At 34.8% G+C, this 17,104-nt stretch overlaps 2 pseudogenes across 1 annotated transcript; both read left to right on the plus strand.

Moving 5' to 3' along the window:
* Positions 1–3,299: 3,299 nt before the first annotated feature.
* LOC124822071 (uncharacterized) lies at positions 3,300–6,701 on the plus strand (annotated as a pseudogene). The gene is made up of 6 exons (XR_015782273.1): positions 3,300–3,479; positions 4,311–5,031; positions 5,121–5,160; positions 5,239–5,327; positions 5,843–5,911; positions 6,458–6,701. The product of XR_015782273.1 is annotated as an uncharacterized LOC124822071 (transcript).
* Positions 6,702–11,500: 4,799 nt separating this feature from the next.
* LOC148192432 (uncharacterized) lies at positions 11,501–13,411 on the plus strand (annotated as a pseudogene).
* The last annotated feature ends 3,693 nt before the right edge of the window (positions 13,412–17,104 follow it).

Consider the following 17,104-nt stretch of genomic DNA (forward strand, 5'->3'; position numbering starts at 1 on the left):
GGGGTTCACATGGAAGATACTTATTTTTAATTTCAAATAAAACACTCATGAAGTGACTAGAAACTTTTATTCACTATTCCCCTACTTCTTTCTTTACTTGCACTGAATCAGTCGTCGTTCTCTCATCTACTCTGTTGATGGATTTACAAGTGTACCAAATTGCACAAGTAATATAAAATGGTAAGACCAAGTATCGTATCCCTGAACACTCTCGGCACTAAACAATTGTGTGATAACTTGATTAATTAAAACTTAAATAAAACGAGATCATTGATTTAAGATGCAAAGACAGAAAATTAAATATGAATGCAAATTGATCAATAGTAGAGTAACACAAAGATGAACGGATGTTGTTTAATATGAGATGAATATGTTGTTAGGGTTTGATTTCACCAAGTTTACTCTCATGTATATAAGAATTCTTCTTTTTACATTAATGTTAACGTCACTCACTAAATTACTTAGAACCCGATCCCTCGGTGCAATAAGCCTGCCTTAATTACTAGTTCATGCAATTCCTAGCGTTCCTAGAAATTAAGTCTGAAGATCAAGAGCTTAAGACGACCAAGTACTCATACCCTCATCCCTGAGAAATATTACACTTGGGAGAATTCAACAAGAACCTGAATTGTAAGGAACCTCCCGACACTCATGCAATTCATAAATCATTCTACTAAATGAGTTAAATAGAGCAAGCATTGAAACAAATGAATTCCCTAACAATTAATGAAAAAGCATATAAATTAAGAATCAATTCAAATACATGAGAGTTCACAAGGTTACTTCATCCCCCAACAAAAAATAGAGTTTAGTTCCCCATAGACATGGAGGAACTAGATGAATAATGGAAAAGCATGATATAGTGAAACCCTAAAAGTAGAAGAGGAAGCTCTCGCCTCTAGATCCGCCTTCAGAGAGTAGAAGAGTGTGTTGTTGTGTTGCTCCAGCCAGAGATACAAAACCTAGAGTGTCTGGGTCCTTTAAATAAAGTCGAAAAAGAGTAAAAACAGGGCCCGGTCCAAAAGAGTCAAAACAGAGCAAAAATTGGGCCTAATCCACGATGCACGACGCTCGGGCGCCCGGGCGGTGGGCGGTGGACGGTTCTCATGTTGGGCTTGAGCCTTCAATTTGTCGCCCAGGCTTCGGGGTTCGCCGCTCAGGCGGCCTAGGAGGGCGCCCGGGCGGTAGACGTCGTTTTTCCGATGCTTAAGCCTCTAGATAGGGCGCCCAAGCTTCGTGTGGTTCCTCCTTTTGGTGCTTTTCCAAGCCTTTCTGACCTCTAACTCCTTAGCACTTCATCTCTGCTTTCTTCATTCTCTCATTACCTATCAAAACAAGGAAAATTAGTCATAAAATCATCAAATTCAACCTCAACTCTCTTATTCACACAACTTAATGAAAAAGCATGAGTCTAAGCAAGTTTCTAAGTGAAAAAGGGTGTATTTAGTATTAAAATTACATCTCAAATAACGATATTTTTAACCGTTAACATACTCCAATATAACACACGTGTTATACGATTATCGCACAAACATAAATATCAACACAAACGCAAATAAGTAAGGGTGAGCTAACATGCAATAAATCATTCATAAAATATGCATAAATATATTTACTACACAAAAATAATCACATTATCATACAATAATCATACTAGACTCAATTATTCGGATGAAACGTTGATGCGAAATCACAGAAGGTCATACACTTGTTTGGGCCTCTAATGCTTTTTACAAAGACATTGCCAATGCAATACACCAAGTCATCCACAAGGTTAGCCCGTTAACACCTATGTCCAAAACTAGCACTTGGACTAGGACCTCCTGCCCCTCTAACCACATAAATCATCCTTCTCTACTTGAGTCTGGATGATTATTAGAATATTAGGATAACCTCCAAAAACAAGACTCTCAATATCAACGTATGCACTAACCAATTATAAACACAGAATCTCTCCACCAGAACTTGGCCAATCTCATATCATTATCATATTCATTAACTCATTCATCATGGAATACATATTTGATCCAAATCTCATATCATTATCAAATTAATACTACTTTTCAGGCAACTTCAGTATTGCCAAGTAGTATTCAAGAAAGTAGATAGGGTTAAAGTAACCCTGAGTCGTCTCCCAATGAATACGAAATTGCCTTTTAATATTTGAATCTTATGAATGCAATGTAATGTTCAAGAATAAAAATGATGTTTGGAGAAGGTTTAAAGAACAAATAAGAAACTTAAAAACGATTATAATGAAATAGGCTAATTCCACTTCTTTTCCAAGATATATTCATCATCGGTTATTCACAGATAATTGTTCAATTGATTATTATTTAAGTTTCAAATTAATTAAAGTACATTCTTAATTAATTTGAGGGCGATCATGCACTTAACCAAAGTAAATTCTCAATCAAATGCAAAACCTTTCTAGATTATTCACAATGAATTCAACCAAAGTACATTCTCGATCAAATCCTATTTTGTTTAATCATGTCTATTCTTAAATCGCCTAACCAAATTAAAAACTAATCAATCAAAGTAAATTCTCAATTGCTTATAATTGAAATTATTACTACCAATCAAAGTACATTCTCAATTGATAGTAAAAACCATTTAATCATATGAAAGTTTCTAAATTAAATCAAAGTAGATTCTCAATTAAACCTAGAAACCCCTAGAACTCATATAATCAATATGCATGTAGATTCAAACACATTATGATGCAAAAATCTTTGCTTTTAATTTGATAGAGAGATGAAAGACATAGAGAGAGAACAACTTAAATCAATAATCAAAATAAACAATTGCATTAACTCAATCTAACCTCAGAATCCATAATGGAATTACAGCAGAATAGCCCTAGATGCTTAGCTCTCCATGAATGGGGTTGAATACAAGATGAAATAAGAGAGAGAAGTGGTGAATGAATGAATGAATGAAGTCCTTTTCTGCCTCCCATGGTTCTCTTTATATAGGGCTTGATTGGGCTTGGACTCTGAATATTCAGTTGACAGAATCTTTTATCTTATATCTTCCAAATAACTAAAAGATTTCGATAATTATAACATTATTTGGAAGATATTTTCTGTTGATATTCCCAAATTAAATTAATTCAACAACTGAATTTTATCCTTTAGCTTTTCTGACTTTCCAAAATTGCACAAATGCCCTGAAATTTCTTCTATCTGCACTTTAGCCCCTTCAGAATTCTCCAAAATTGCACCAGAACCCCTGTTGACCAGCTTTGACCAAATTCAAATTTGTTGACCAATTTTGACTAAGGAAGGACGCGGCCAATGAGAGCTTTCCACGTGGCAGCCCTCTTTCTCACCGAATTAGGGTTTCAGATTGGGAAAGGGCTTCCCCCTTTGCTCCTGCGACAGCTACTTTGCTTGGAATTTTTCTACAGGTTGCTGATGATGCTGGCAGCAGCGGCTTTGACGGTGGAGGACGTGGTTGAAATCTCGCGGTGGCTGGTTCGTGTTTGATGGTGGTGTCGCGGCGCGGATAGGCGACGACAAGGTGGTTTCGCTGTTGGCGGTGAGGCTGAATGCAGTCGCGGCGACTTGCGTTTTTTAGAGGTAAGGGTTGCTTGCGGTGGAGTCATGGCGGCCCGACATGGTGGAGCGATGATGTTGCTCGCGATGGAGGTTGGGCGCACTAGTAGAAAAGTAACATTCTATAACGATACCTATTATGATGGATGAAAATAATCCGTTATAATAGGTTGATCGGGTGGCAAAATTGTAATAAATTTAAGATATTATAACGTAGTTATAAAAATCAGTTGTAATAGGCAATGCAGTGGCAAACTTGTAAATAATTTCAAAACGTATTATAACGGAATTATGAATATTAGTTATAATATATAATACAGTGACAAATTTGTAAATAAGTTCTAAACCTATTATAACGTAGATATAGATTTTTGTTATAATTTCTCTAAGCATTTCACTTTTCAAAACCTAATGACTTATTCCTTCTTTCTCAACGCCACACTTTCTTCAGACTGAAACCCCAACTCGTAGGGGCACCGTCACCTTTCTCGATTGTAATGAGCCACATCTTCATTCAACATTTCTCTCTCGCGAGAAACACTCTCATTTCGACAGATTTACTCATTTCACCCACGCGAGCAGCTGAAGCTTCTCACTCTCTCGAGAGTTCTTAAGTCGTAAGTCTCCATTTCTCTTCACAAATATGCATTTTCACTTCACTCATCATCCAACCACATCTACTGCTAGGGTTTCTCACATAGCTTCATCTTTTTCGCCTTTACCTTCGATTCCACCGATTGAAACATCATTTTCTACATTTCCACCGATTATAATCACATTCTACCGATTATAATCCCTTTACACCGATTAAACGTTGATTTGAAGGATGTTGTTGCGGCAGAGGTTATCGCGGCGAGGGCAACGGACCTGGAGACGGACGTGGCGAGGCTACAGCACGATTTGATATCGGAGATGACTGCCTCGGAGGAGGCGAGGGCGGATGCTTCTGAATTGAGGAAGGATTTAGGGGAGAAGGAGTCGTTGGTTGAGTCTCTAGAGAAGGAGCTAACAGCATTGAAGAAGGTGAAGGCAGAGGGTGCGGTTAGGGTTAGGGATTTGGAGAGAAAGATTGGACTTCTGGAAACCAATGAAATTGAGGAAAGGAACAAGAGGATTAGGTTTGAGGAGGAGATGAGAGACAGGGTTGATGAAAAGGAGAAGGAGATCAATGGTTTCAAACAGAAGTTGGTGGAATTGGAGAAGGTTACTGCTGAGAAAAAAATCTGAGTTGGAAGAATTGGTTAAGCAAAAAATTGAAGTTGGAGGAGGCACTTAGAGAATCTGAGGAGAAAGTAGCGGCTTTGGAATCAAGTATTCTTCAATTGCGTGAGGAAGCAAAGGAAGTTGAAAGGGTGATTTTATTGCTGAATGAGAAGGCGGTTGAGACTGTTGAGAATATTGATAAAGGTGTAAACGACATACATGATGAAGGGAAAGGATTGAAGTTGCAGTGGCCGGTGGTGACAGTAGGGTAACAACTCTGATTGAAATGAGTCATATGACCTTTTGAGAGAGCAAGTGTTAAATGTATTACCATTTACTTTTTATTTGGTGTGGCAGGCATGTGCAATATATAACAATTGGTCGCCCATGTTATCAGGTTAGTTAGAGTCTTTTAAACTGGAAATGTCTTGTATATTTGTTTAAAAAATTAATGGTGAGAATATTGCTCCTGCAGCTCTGATGTATGTGCTTGTACCTATGCCTTGCCTATTCTTTGGAGGTGGATCCACTCAATTTCTAATGAGCCGTGATGGTGGGGGATAGGTATATGTTGCCATTTAGAGCTTAGAAAAGTTGTCTAATTTATGTAGAAACAATTTCCATGCGATTGGCTTTTGGGTTACTGGTAGTTGTATGCAATGCAATTGGTGCTACTCTTGTTTATATAACCTTTTGTGTAGAAGGTTCCTTTTCTTTTCCTTTAACGAGGATATTCAAATAATATTTGTAATTGTTTTACGTTTGTTTGATTTGAACTCTACTTTCATGCTACATGGAGTTCAGTTGTTCAGGTTGTCTGTCGGCATGATTAGTGGTATAATTGCTTTTTTTTATATACATATTTTATTTGTTTCTGGTTAAGAATGAATGAGGTATATAATTTGTCGCTTGGTTTAGATGATCGGTTATTTGTTCACTCTCAAGAACAAATTTACTTACCCTCGGTCCTTCTTCGGGTTTGTAATTGTCATGATGTTCTTGCTCTCTCTTACTTGGAAAATACAGTACAGAGAATGGTAGGAATGCTCATGTAACTTTTAATCTTGCTGCTGTTACAGGAGCTTGGGCAAGACAAAGCTTACATAAGTGAAACGTTGTTTTCCCTTATCTTTTTATCCTTTGTATTGGTATGAATCCCTCTTTCCCTCTCTTTTCATATGAACTTTTTACGTCCACAATTTTATATTTCACTAGGAACTTTAATTATTTTATATTATAAAATGATAATTCTGAAGGTAAATATGGCTTGATCGTGAAAGTGTGCAATACTGCCACCCCTGGTGTTTCCTTGAAATCAGAAGACTAAATTATTAATATTGTGGCTTTGAGATGCTTGAAAAGTTACTCTCGAGTTATTTCTACTGTCGTTCGAAAATAGAAGGAACGATAGAAAATAAATTCAAATATATATATTTCCTTATTTTGGTTTGAAGTTTTGTATAGAGTTTTAGTACCAATTTCGGTGAAGGATTGTTTTCTTCATGATTCTAATGGTTTTATTCATATTAAATATTTTCTTGATATTTTCTACTACTGCAAGATTTGACATATATAATTCAGCATTTCCCTATTTCAGTTCTTATTTTCCTTTTTGGCTACTATGACTTATTTTTGTGAATTTCTCATTTTAACTAGTTTGATATTCATTTATTTCTTTTTGTATGAAGTTTCAGATAGTTGAAGACTTGCTCATTTACACCAACGTCATTCTCAAACCAAAGAGCAGATTCTCAAACCAAAGAGCAGAGATCCACTGATTTTCGTGTGTTAGTAAAAACTTGGCTATAATTTAGTAGTGTAGGTATATTGATATATAATATTTGGATGTAATATATAGTTTTATGTATACGAAATGTATTAAATATTATTAAACACTTTAATATTTGAAATAAATTTTATTTGGTTAGTTTAATTGAATTTATTCATTTGAATTTATATTGATTAAAAATTGATTCCATTATTGGATGTTAAATGTAATAATGATTTTTTTTTAAAAAAGCATATATTATAACGTACTAAACAATGTACGTTATAATAGGTTAGTTATCAAAATCAACCTATTATAATTGGTAAAAATATCTACGTTATAATAAACCACATATTATAACGTACAAACACATCTACATTATAATACGCTAATAAAAGTTTGTCATAATAAATTGTATATATTATGACTGATTTCAGAAACTACGTTATAATATCTTCAAGCTATTATAACGTAAACTTTTTGCTACGTTATAAAATGCGCAGACCTATTATATCGCCCAGAACTATATCCCCAGTAACTACGTTATAATAGCTCATTTTTGTACGTTATAAAATGTGATTTTTCCACTAGTGATGGTTTGGGTGGTGATGGTTGCGCTTGGCAGAACTCGCGATGGTGGCCATGGAAACGAAGAAAATGATGAAGTTGATGGCACGATTCTGGGGCGGCTGGTTGACGGTGAGACTTTGTGGTGGCCTGTCGTGGCGCGGTGGCAAGGTGGTGGAAGAAGGTGATATGCAGCATGCGGTGGCTTCCATTGTTTGGTGGTGCAACTATGAGATGGTGGTGAACGTGAATCGTGGTGGCGGTGCGACATGGTTGAGGCGCTGTGGTGGCGGGAGTGGTAGTTTGTTGATGCACCGGCGAGAAAGGAGGAGATGAACGGTGGTCGTGGAGGTTGACGGTAGTGGCTGCAGGGTGGCTGATGGCTAGGGTTTGGATTGGGAATTAGGGTTTCCTATAGAAGATGATGACGTGGCAGAGGGGGTGATGTGGTAGCATGTGATTGGATAACACTTAGGATTTAGATTGCCACATGGCATGATCTGGTGGAGTCTAGTTTAGGAAGAATGTGTATAGGAAACTTAGGGGGTGTAGGAGAAAAGGCTTAGTGTTTGGGCTTGGTTGTTGGTCTGTTTCAGAAATAGGAGTATATGTAGGGAGTTTAGGAGGTGCAAGGGTAAAGTCTGTCTGTTTAGCCCATCTGTACATTATTTTCCAAATAAAACTTGATTTTGGGCCTTGAATTGCCATTTGGACCAATAGAACTTATAATTTCAGCTGCACAAATAAACGTAAGAATTTCCAAGAATAATTTATGCAATTAAAATCACTTTTTAAGTCCCTTTTAATTCCAAACACAATATATCAAATCATCACAAATCCTCTTTAAATCAATCATTCAAGCACATGAATTTCATCAAAAATTTAATTTTAAAGCATAAATTTGGGCACAAATATGCGCTCATCAATACTCGTAACTCAACATTGAATAATGGCAACACTTCATTAGAGAGAAAGTGAAAGTGGTCAATGGGATTTTTGCTGTTTGGACTTGAAGTGAGGTGATTAAGAGTTTATGTTGATTATGTGATGTGAAAGGGGAAAAAAAGTGGCATACAGATTGGCATTTCTAACATTTGACTTGTTATATGGAGAGACATAAAAATGATCACAATAAAAATTTCTAGAAATCAATATTAATATATTATTAATATATTATTATTATGGATGTTAATTTATATATAGAAATCAATATATATGGATTATGTAAGAGGATTGTGTCTACAAGGTTGTTTAGTTATGACTTTTTTTAATCACTCAAGGTTATATCTAATTCATTTTAATGTTTTATTTGGATTCTCTTGATGATATGCTTAGATGATTTAAGAGTGAAATTTCTATTTTTATAAAGATCAAATAGAAGATGTGGTCAATTATGGACAATCACTACAAAAATACATGAAATTACCGACGGAACTTTATCGACGGAATCATTTTCATCAGTAAAGGATGCATTACCAACGGATTTTATCGACGGATGTAAAAAAGTGATTACCGACGGAGTTTGACCTTCGATAATTACCGAAAGTCAAAATTTGTCGGTAAAGCCTTCGGTAATTACCGACGAACAACATTCGTCGGTAAAGCCTTCGGTAATTACCGACGAACAAAATCTGTCGGTAATTACCGACGAACAAAATTCGTCGGTAAATCTGTCGGTAAAAAGAGCGGAAAAATTCCCGCCCATTTTTCCTCTATCACTGCGTGAAGAAGACTACATTTTCATATCTCACAAATCGTCATTTCTTCTTTCAAGAGCATTTCTCACCTTCTCTGCAACCATTTTTCACTCTCGTGCAACCATCTTCCCATACTGTCATCGTGCCGTTGGAGAGCGCCACAACTGCTGTTGGAAAGCGCCACCGTTGCCATTGGAGAGGGCCGCTGCTGCCGTTGGAGCGTCACCACTGTCATAGGAGAACTCCACCACTATCATGGGTGAACCACGCGGAACGTCACTACTGTCATTGGAGAGCGCCACCGCTACCTTTGGAGAGCGCCACCGTTGCCTTTGGAGAGCGCCACTGCTGTCATTGGAGAGAGTCACCGCTGCCATGGGAGAGCACCACCAGGAGAACGTCACGGTTGCCATGGATGCTCAAAAACTAATTGAGGATTTTTTCTAATTTTAGGGTTTCTAAAACAATTGGACAACCTAAGTTTAGTCTTTGATTTTGGTTTTGGAATGAATTGGATTGTTGTTTTGGTTTAGGAATGAAGAAAGTTTGATAAAAAAAATTAAAATTCGAGGAAACAGACGAAGGGGAAAGAGGAAGAAGATGAACCAGATCGAGATATTTACCGACGGACTTACCGACAGTTTTTTCCTTCAGTAATTATCGACGGTTTTTTTTAGCCATTACCGACGGATTTTTCCTTCGGTAATTACCGACGGCCATAAAAAGCCGTCGGTAAAGGTTACCGACAACGTTATTACCGACGGAGTTAAGCCCGTCGGTAGCCCGTCAGTAGTCCGTCGATAATTCGTTAGTAAGTAGCCATTATCGACGGATTTTTCACGTTTCTATCGGATTTTGATCATCGGTAATAAATATTTTTTTTTGTAGTGAATGAAACACATCTTATAAAAGGTTGTGTGTATTGGGCTTGTTTAAATTCTTAAATTACATCATCAATTCTACTACTCCGTATAATTTAAATTTCCACGAATTTGCACAGTAAATGTTATCGTGGTATTGAGTTTTGATTAATTTTGAATGAACAAAATAATTTTTTTTACAGATAATATACCTTTGGTTATAATTTTAAATGGTTCTTGTTTAAAAAAACATTATATTTTTTTTATTATTTTAGAATTGTATACTTTTTAATTACAAGTGAGAAAAAAAATAAGATTAACGAAAAGGGAAAAAAATGCTAAAAGCTTGCAAAATTTTGAGAATGATTTTACAAAACAAAAACGCTTTGTTTTTATTCTCATCTATTTTCTTATATAAACAACTCGGAATTGCTTTTATATATAAAAAAGAAAAAAACTATTTGGTTATCCCTTTTATTGTTTACATATTCTTTTGTGTAGAACAGGTATTCGCTTATATGTAACTGAATGAAGAATAAATAAGTGTGTTTTATGTTTATGATCTTAATGAATTTCCAATATCCACTTGCTCCTCCTGATTTTTTTTTCTTTGGTTTGTGTAACTAGGATTAGGATACAAAGATATTTAATAAGGTTCTTGGTTGCTTTGTTTATTTTATGCTTATGGATTATGTTACAGCAAACTGAAATCTCACAATACTTTTATTCTAGTTATTACATACTTGCATTGCATGCTTTAAAATTAAATGAGCAAATACTGTAACTATGTGAGAAACTTATACATTTTTCAGTAAATTGACCACATCTTCTATTTGATCTTTATAAATATAAGGTTTTATTGTTGTGATTGATAGAGATCCATTAAAAGTATGATAAATGCATTGAATTCTCTGACATATTTTTACTTGAACATGTGTGCAAAAGACAATCGCATAAAAACAATTTTGTATTTTGAATCATGCATGTGTTCTAGGATTTATGCTTGTACTTTTCATTTCTGTATATTTGTAGGTATAGGTGTTGATCTTTCCTCTAAACTTATGAAGAATACCACCGGGTTTGCTGTTCTATTGCTCAATCATTGATTACAATTATAATCAAGCATTGGTTAGGGTTCCTCGTACAAGTTATGAATTTGAAGGTTCCATCTGTAAGGTATTAATTTTTATCCTTCATGTCTTTGTAATTTATTGTCTTTTAGTTGTATTATTTTTTAATTATTCATGTTTTTTCTTCCAAATATGGTTATTAGAATGAAATTATTCTTTCTTTCATGTATGGAGGTAGTACTATTATGGTTTTATTATTACAAAACCATAAGTCTTTTATTTGTTGCCTTTTAGGAATAAGAGTAGTAGGAGGGTCATTGAGAATGAACACAACACAACAAAATAACCTTAAAGGTTTTCATAAACGTTACTAAATAACCTTTATAGTGTTTTTGCGTTGTAGTGGTCTACAAAGCCTAACGTTGTTAAATAAACGTTAAAGTGTCACCACTTTCTTGGTTTCAGTTCATTGGCACAGAACGTTAGTATGGACCGAAGTTGGATAAATTTTAACTGAATAATCGAAGAATATGAGAGAGCAGTGGAACAATTTATTGAGTTTGCTACGAGGAATGTAGCAGATAATAATGGAAGATTTTATTGTCCATGTGTGAATTGCTTGAACGAGCGGAGACTACCCATTGCAGTAATACGAGAGCATGTTTTGTGTGATGGGTTCCTAAGGAGCTACACCAAGTGGACATGACATGGTGAATTAGTAAAAGTGCCAATAGCACATGTGTCTCAAACTGAAGCAGAAGAAGTGGATTTCGTTATGGAAGATGGTTTGGAGCAAATGATTCGTGATGTTGAAGATGATGTCTTTGCACGATCACATATGTATGAAACTTTGTGTAGTGATACAGAAATGCCTTTGTATTCAGGGTGCATTAACTACACTCGTGTATCATTGTTGAATCATTTAACACAAGTGTATCATTGCTGAATCATTTAACACAAGTGTATCATTGTTGAATCATTGAAATCTGTATCACATTCCTGATATTAAATCATTTTGAAATTTGCATTTAGCCTTTGAACCACAATGTTGTCTATACTTGCAGCCTCTCTATATTTGTTGCTTCTCTATATATGTGCTAAGTAAGTCATTTATACCATTTTACTCAACAATTGTCATCCTTTTTGTGTCTTAGGTAAAATATATAATTTGGGAAGCACCATCCACCACGAGGCTATTAAAGATGATATGTTGCGAGTGATGGTTGTAGATATTAAAGATTCTTCTGCTCGTGCTCCTCTTCCTAGTGAGGAGGTTCAAACAGTGAGACAAGCTTCAGGAAATTTTATCATTTGGCCAGCCAGATTGGCAAAGCCAATTTTAGTAAGTATTTATATTCATATTTGCCTTAATTACTTATGTATTTGTTGTATTTGGATGCATATAATATTGGACTTATTTTGTGGTCAAATGTAGGACGTTTCTAAGAATACAAACATTTTTACACCTCCTCAACCACAATTGTCTCCTCTCCAACAACTTGGTGCAGCGGTAGTCACAATGGGGAATAAAACTATTGAGATAGATATGCCTCCTGAACTCACATGCAAGACTGCTTCCACCACTTTATATGTATGTCATAGGGATATTTGTGAAATTGTCATTGGTAATGATCTCCTCTCTACAACAGTTTGAAAATACTATCATATTGCATTCGTGTATTTATTTTAACATTATTTGTTCATACTGAAGGTATTTGCATCACCTCTGCATCGAGAGAAGGAATGCTACTATCTATGGATTTCTTGATCCTGTTATAATTCAAAGTGTAGGAAATAAATCAGAGGAGGTGCAAAAGTACTTGATAGAAATGTTTGAAAAAGCTGGTAAAGAGGTCTATTTAGCACCTTACTTACATAAGTAAGTACATAATTTTTTTAACTTTTCATGACTAGTTTAAAAGTTTCTTTTAATTAATATTATTCTAACTTGTAAGGGTCATTGGCAATTGCTAGTTATTGTTCCTGATCGTTCTCTTGTAGTTCTCTTATGTTCCTTGCATAAGAAAGCTAACACATTGTCCATCAAAAATATATTAGAGGTGTAAGTTTTCCTTTCTATTTTGATTCCTTCCTATATTATTATTATGATGTAATGGATGTCTAACTTTTGTATAGGTCTTTGGAAACTCATTCAAGGTTGTGGGGTGTTCCATCTATTTCTAGGAAGAAGATGCAAATAATCACACCTAATGTAAGAGAAGTTGAACTTCCTTTGTTTTGTGTTTTGTGATTGTTATTTTTATGAGGAATTGACTGTGTTCTTGGTTTTGTGAAATTTGGTTTAGCAAAATATACAGAGCTACATGGTGAAAAGGCTAGCTAGAGTATAATATGATATTTTGTCTTTGGTTTGAATGATTCTTCATTATTTGTATTTAATTTGCAGTGTCGACGTCAATTGGGCAGCTATGAGTGTGGGTATTATGTAATGAAACACATGCATACCATTATTTGTACAAACATTACTGAATCATGGAATAAGGTATTAAAATACTAACTAAATACTTATCCAACTATTCATTACAATATTGTTTTAACTCTATTACTTTATTTGTAGATCTTTAACGATTCATCTCCCATGGAAGCTGTAGACATTGAAGACATTAGAAGGAACTGAGCTTCTTTTATTTTAAGTGTTAGTAGAAACTTGGCTATAATTAAATAATGTATGTACATTAATGTAATATTTGGATTTAATATATAGTTTCATGTATAAATGATGTATTAAATATTAGACTATTTAATATTTGAAATGAATTCTATTTTGTTAGTTTCATTAAATTTGTTTATTTAAAGCTATATTGATTATAAATTGATTGGATGAGATGATAATACAGGAATATTATTATAATTTCATGTCAAATTTAATAATCAATTTTTAAAAAAAAAACATATATTATAACGTACTAAGCAATGTACGTTATATAACATATTATAAGGTACAAAAACTTCTACGTTATAATACCTTCCATATTATAACGTAAATTTCTGCTACATTATAAAATGCGTAGACTTACTATATCGCTCAGTATTATGTCCCTAGTAACTATGTTATAAAAGATCATTTTTGTACGTTATAAAAAGTCATTTTTCCACTAGTGAATATCCTTATTGAAATGTTGATCTAATGACTAGATTATACATGTGAATTATATAATTTTTATGAATTAAATTTTGGATATGATTTAAATAAGTAGAGTAATTTTTTATGAAAATTGTATGAATTTGGATGTGTGAATTATTTATTTGATTTTTTGATTGAATAACCTATGTTTTAATAGACATGTCATAATCTTTTTTATTGTCTAAGTTACATACACTAAAATATCAGGTGGCGTTGAGAAGTAAAGAAAGAAGTTCTCACACACCGTGATGTGTAAACGAGTGGCTTAGGTCGTGATGAACTTACCTTGAGTTTTAATTTGTGAATTTACTTATAATTCTACATCTTGAATTGGATTAGATGTTCTAATATGAAATATTTAATATAAGTCTTTTAGAAGACATAATTTGACTTTATGCTTATTGAATATTTTGAAAAATAAGACCCATAGTTTATGATTTTTTAATATTGTATTTTTGATGGAAATTGAATCATTGTTTGTTATCTAATTACACTTTTTCCTTCATACATATTTTCTTAAGTAAAAAAATATTTAAATAGGTTACCTTGCATGTATTGTTATGATGTGACCAACTGTGACTATTATGTACACAAAAGATATAGGTACAATAGATATAGGATGAATGTTGGACATAGAGCTGTCAAAACGGGTCATCCGTCCCGATCCTGCCCGACCCACCACAGGTTGGTTACTTAGTGAGCCAACTCAACCTTGTTCATTTATTAGCGAGCCAGAAAAATTAGAACCCGACCCAACCCACCATGGGTTGGTGGGTAAACGGGTTGGCTCATTAACTCACTTAATTACAATCTATTTTTAAATAAAAAAAATTACAATCTTTCTATCATTTAAATCTAAACAAATTTCACTCCCAAATTTCACTCCCAACATGGGTGTTTAATTAATTTTAAAAATAAGAAACTTAAATAGCTTTTTCAAGCAAAAACAAAATAATAAATATTTTTTAATAAAATTAAAATTAAATTTTAATAAAATAAAATTAGGTAGGTGGGTTGGTGGGCCAACCCGGCCCACCACGGGTTCAACCCGCATGAGCCAGGTTTAAATGAGTCGGGTTTAAATCCGACCCGCATAAAAAAATACAATTTTTTCTAACCCAATCCGGCTCAAACCCGTGGTGGGCCGGATTGACCCGTGGGTTGTGATCTATTTTGACAGCTCTAGTTGGACAATAACACATTTTTTTAAATGATTATATATATATATATATATATATATATATATATATATATATATGTATGTATGTATGTATATTATCTAAGTCTAAATTATATTTTGTATTGAAATAACCTTCATATAAGATAGAGATGTCAAAATGAGTTTTAATTTGTAAGCCAATTCGACTCATCACAAGTTTGAGCTAGGTTGGATTGAAAATTTTCACTTTTTTAAATGTGGGATGAACTGAAACCGACTCACTTAATCCACAGGTTCAAGTAATTCGAGCTAGATTGACCCGTAACGCACCAACAACACTACTTTATAAATATTTTTACCATTTTTTTTATAAATTAATTCATAATTGATCTTTTTAAATACTATAAAGTTGTTCAATTGGATATTTCATTTATTTGTTTATCAAATTATATACCTTATGTTTCAATTTTTAACAAATATAATAATAATAATTAAGAGTGACAATAGAGGTTAGTATGCTCTGCATTATTTTAGTTTGCTTTACATTTGATCCTCTAAAATCGAGTTAGGTCGCCTTGTATAAGAAATGAAGACTAATTTCTTTAGTATACTCTGTGACATCCCCAAAATATACAACGTGCATATATAATAAAGACGTCATCAAGTTATAATAATAGAAAGCAGTTGGAAACATATAACCGAATATTGGGATTACAATCATCCTTAAAATGCTAGGAAGTTAAAGCTTGAAGTACTAAAGTCTTCCAACATACCATGAGTTCTACATATTAAAGTTCCTTTTTTTCAAAATACATAAGTTAAAATAAGGAGATCCTAATGAAACTAGTATTCAGCGTCATCTTCCTCCAATGCTTGCTCCAGGGGCACCTCCTCGACACTTGCTCCCATCCAAGTGGATGATCATCGCAAGAGGAAACACACACAAACATAGCACGAACACAAACAAGCAAGGGTGAGCTAATTATATAAAAAGTATACAATATAAAGATATGTGTATGCAAGAGTTAACCTCAATCAAGCAAGATAAACACGCATCCTAACATGTTATGTTCTAGACTTGACTCGTCCGGACTTTAGAATGATAGTCGAGTTATGGCGGGTCTTGCACTCGTTGTGACTTATGAAACTTGGGTTCCCCACCCTACCACACTCACGAGGTTAGCCTGTTCTGGGCCTTGAGGCATACTGGAAGCCCCCAAGACTAAGACCTCCCGCTACTCCTCAGCACATGGTGCAATCCTCTCTACGTGAGAAGAAAAACCATTGGAGTTTCAGGATGACCCCCAAGACTGAGCTCCTACTCTCATTCTAAACACTAAGAATCTCACTAAGAGATTCTACACAAATGGAACTTGGTTTACAACTTGGATCATCTTTCCACCACTTTATAATCATACACTTTTTGCTACAATCCACATACTTGTTTGAACATCACAATACAATACTATAGATGTTAAAGAATGCTTCACCAATAAACCAAAGAGCACACTAATCAAACGCAGCACAAGAGAAAATTCAGAAAACTAGGCCCCGCACTCGTCGCACAACGCGCCACCCTCGCATGGCGAGACTGGCGCTTTTCGCATAGCGCACCCACCCAACTCGCCTTGCGAATTAAGTCTGAATAAGTATCAGACTTTGGGTCTCTCGCATAGTGCATCCAGGTCACTATGCGAGAGCCCAGACAGAGACCAACCCCCCTAAAACTCTCGCTATGCGCCCCACTTGCCTTTCGAATTAAATGGGCAGTGGATCGCATAACGACAGGATTCGCCAAGCGAATCCACAAATAGAGAGCAACACCCTCTGGTCATTCGCACAGCGCACTAGCTCGCACAACGAATGACTCAGACAGTGAGCACACTCTACAAGGTCTCGCTATGCGTGACAGCTCCCATAGTGAGTCTGCATAATCAGAACAACGCAAATTTTGCAGAATTATGCAACTCACACACCCATTACCATTTCTAGTTATTTTCCCCAACTTCGAACACTCTTAATTCGTGTTTTATACTTACTTAAACTCATCTAGATGATTATAAACATTCCCACTC

Source organism: Vigna umbellata, chromosome 9, assembly GCF_029865625.1.
Source record: "Vigna umbellata cultivar VRB3 chromosome 9, Vumbellata_1.0, whole genome shotgun sequence".
Lineage (NCBI taxonomy): Eukaryota > Viridiplantae > Streptophyta > Magnoliopsida > Fabales > Fabaceae > Vigna > Vigna umbellata.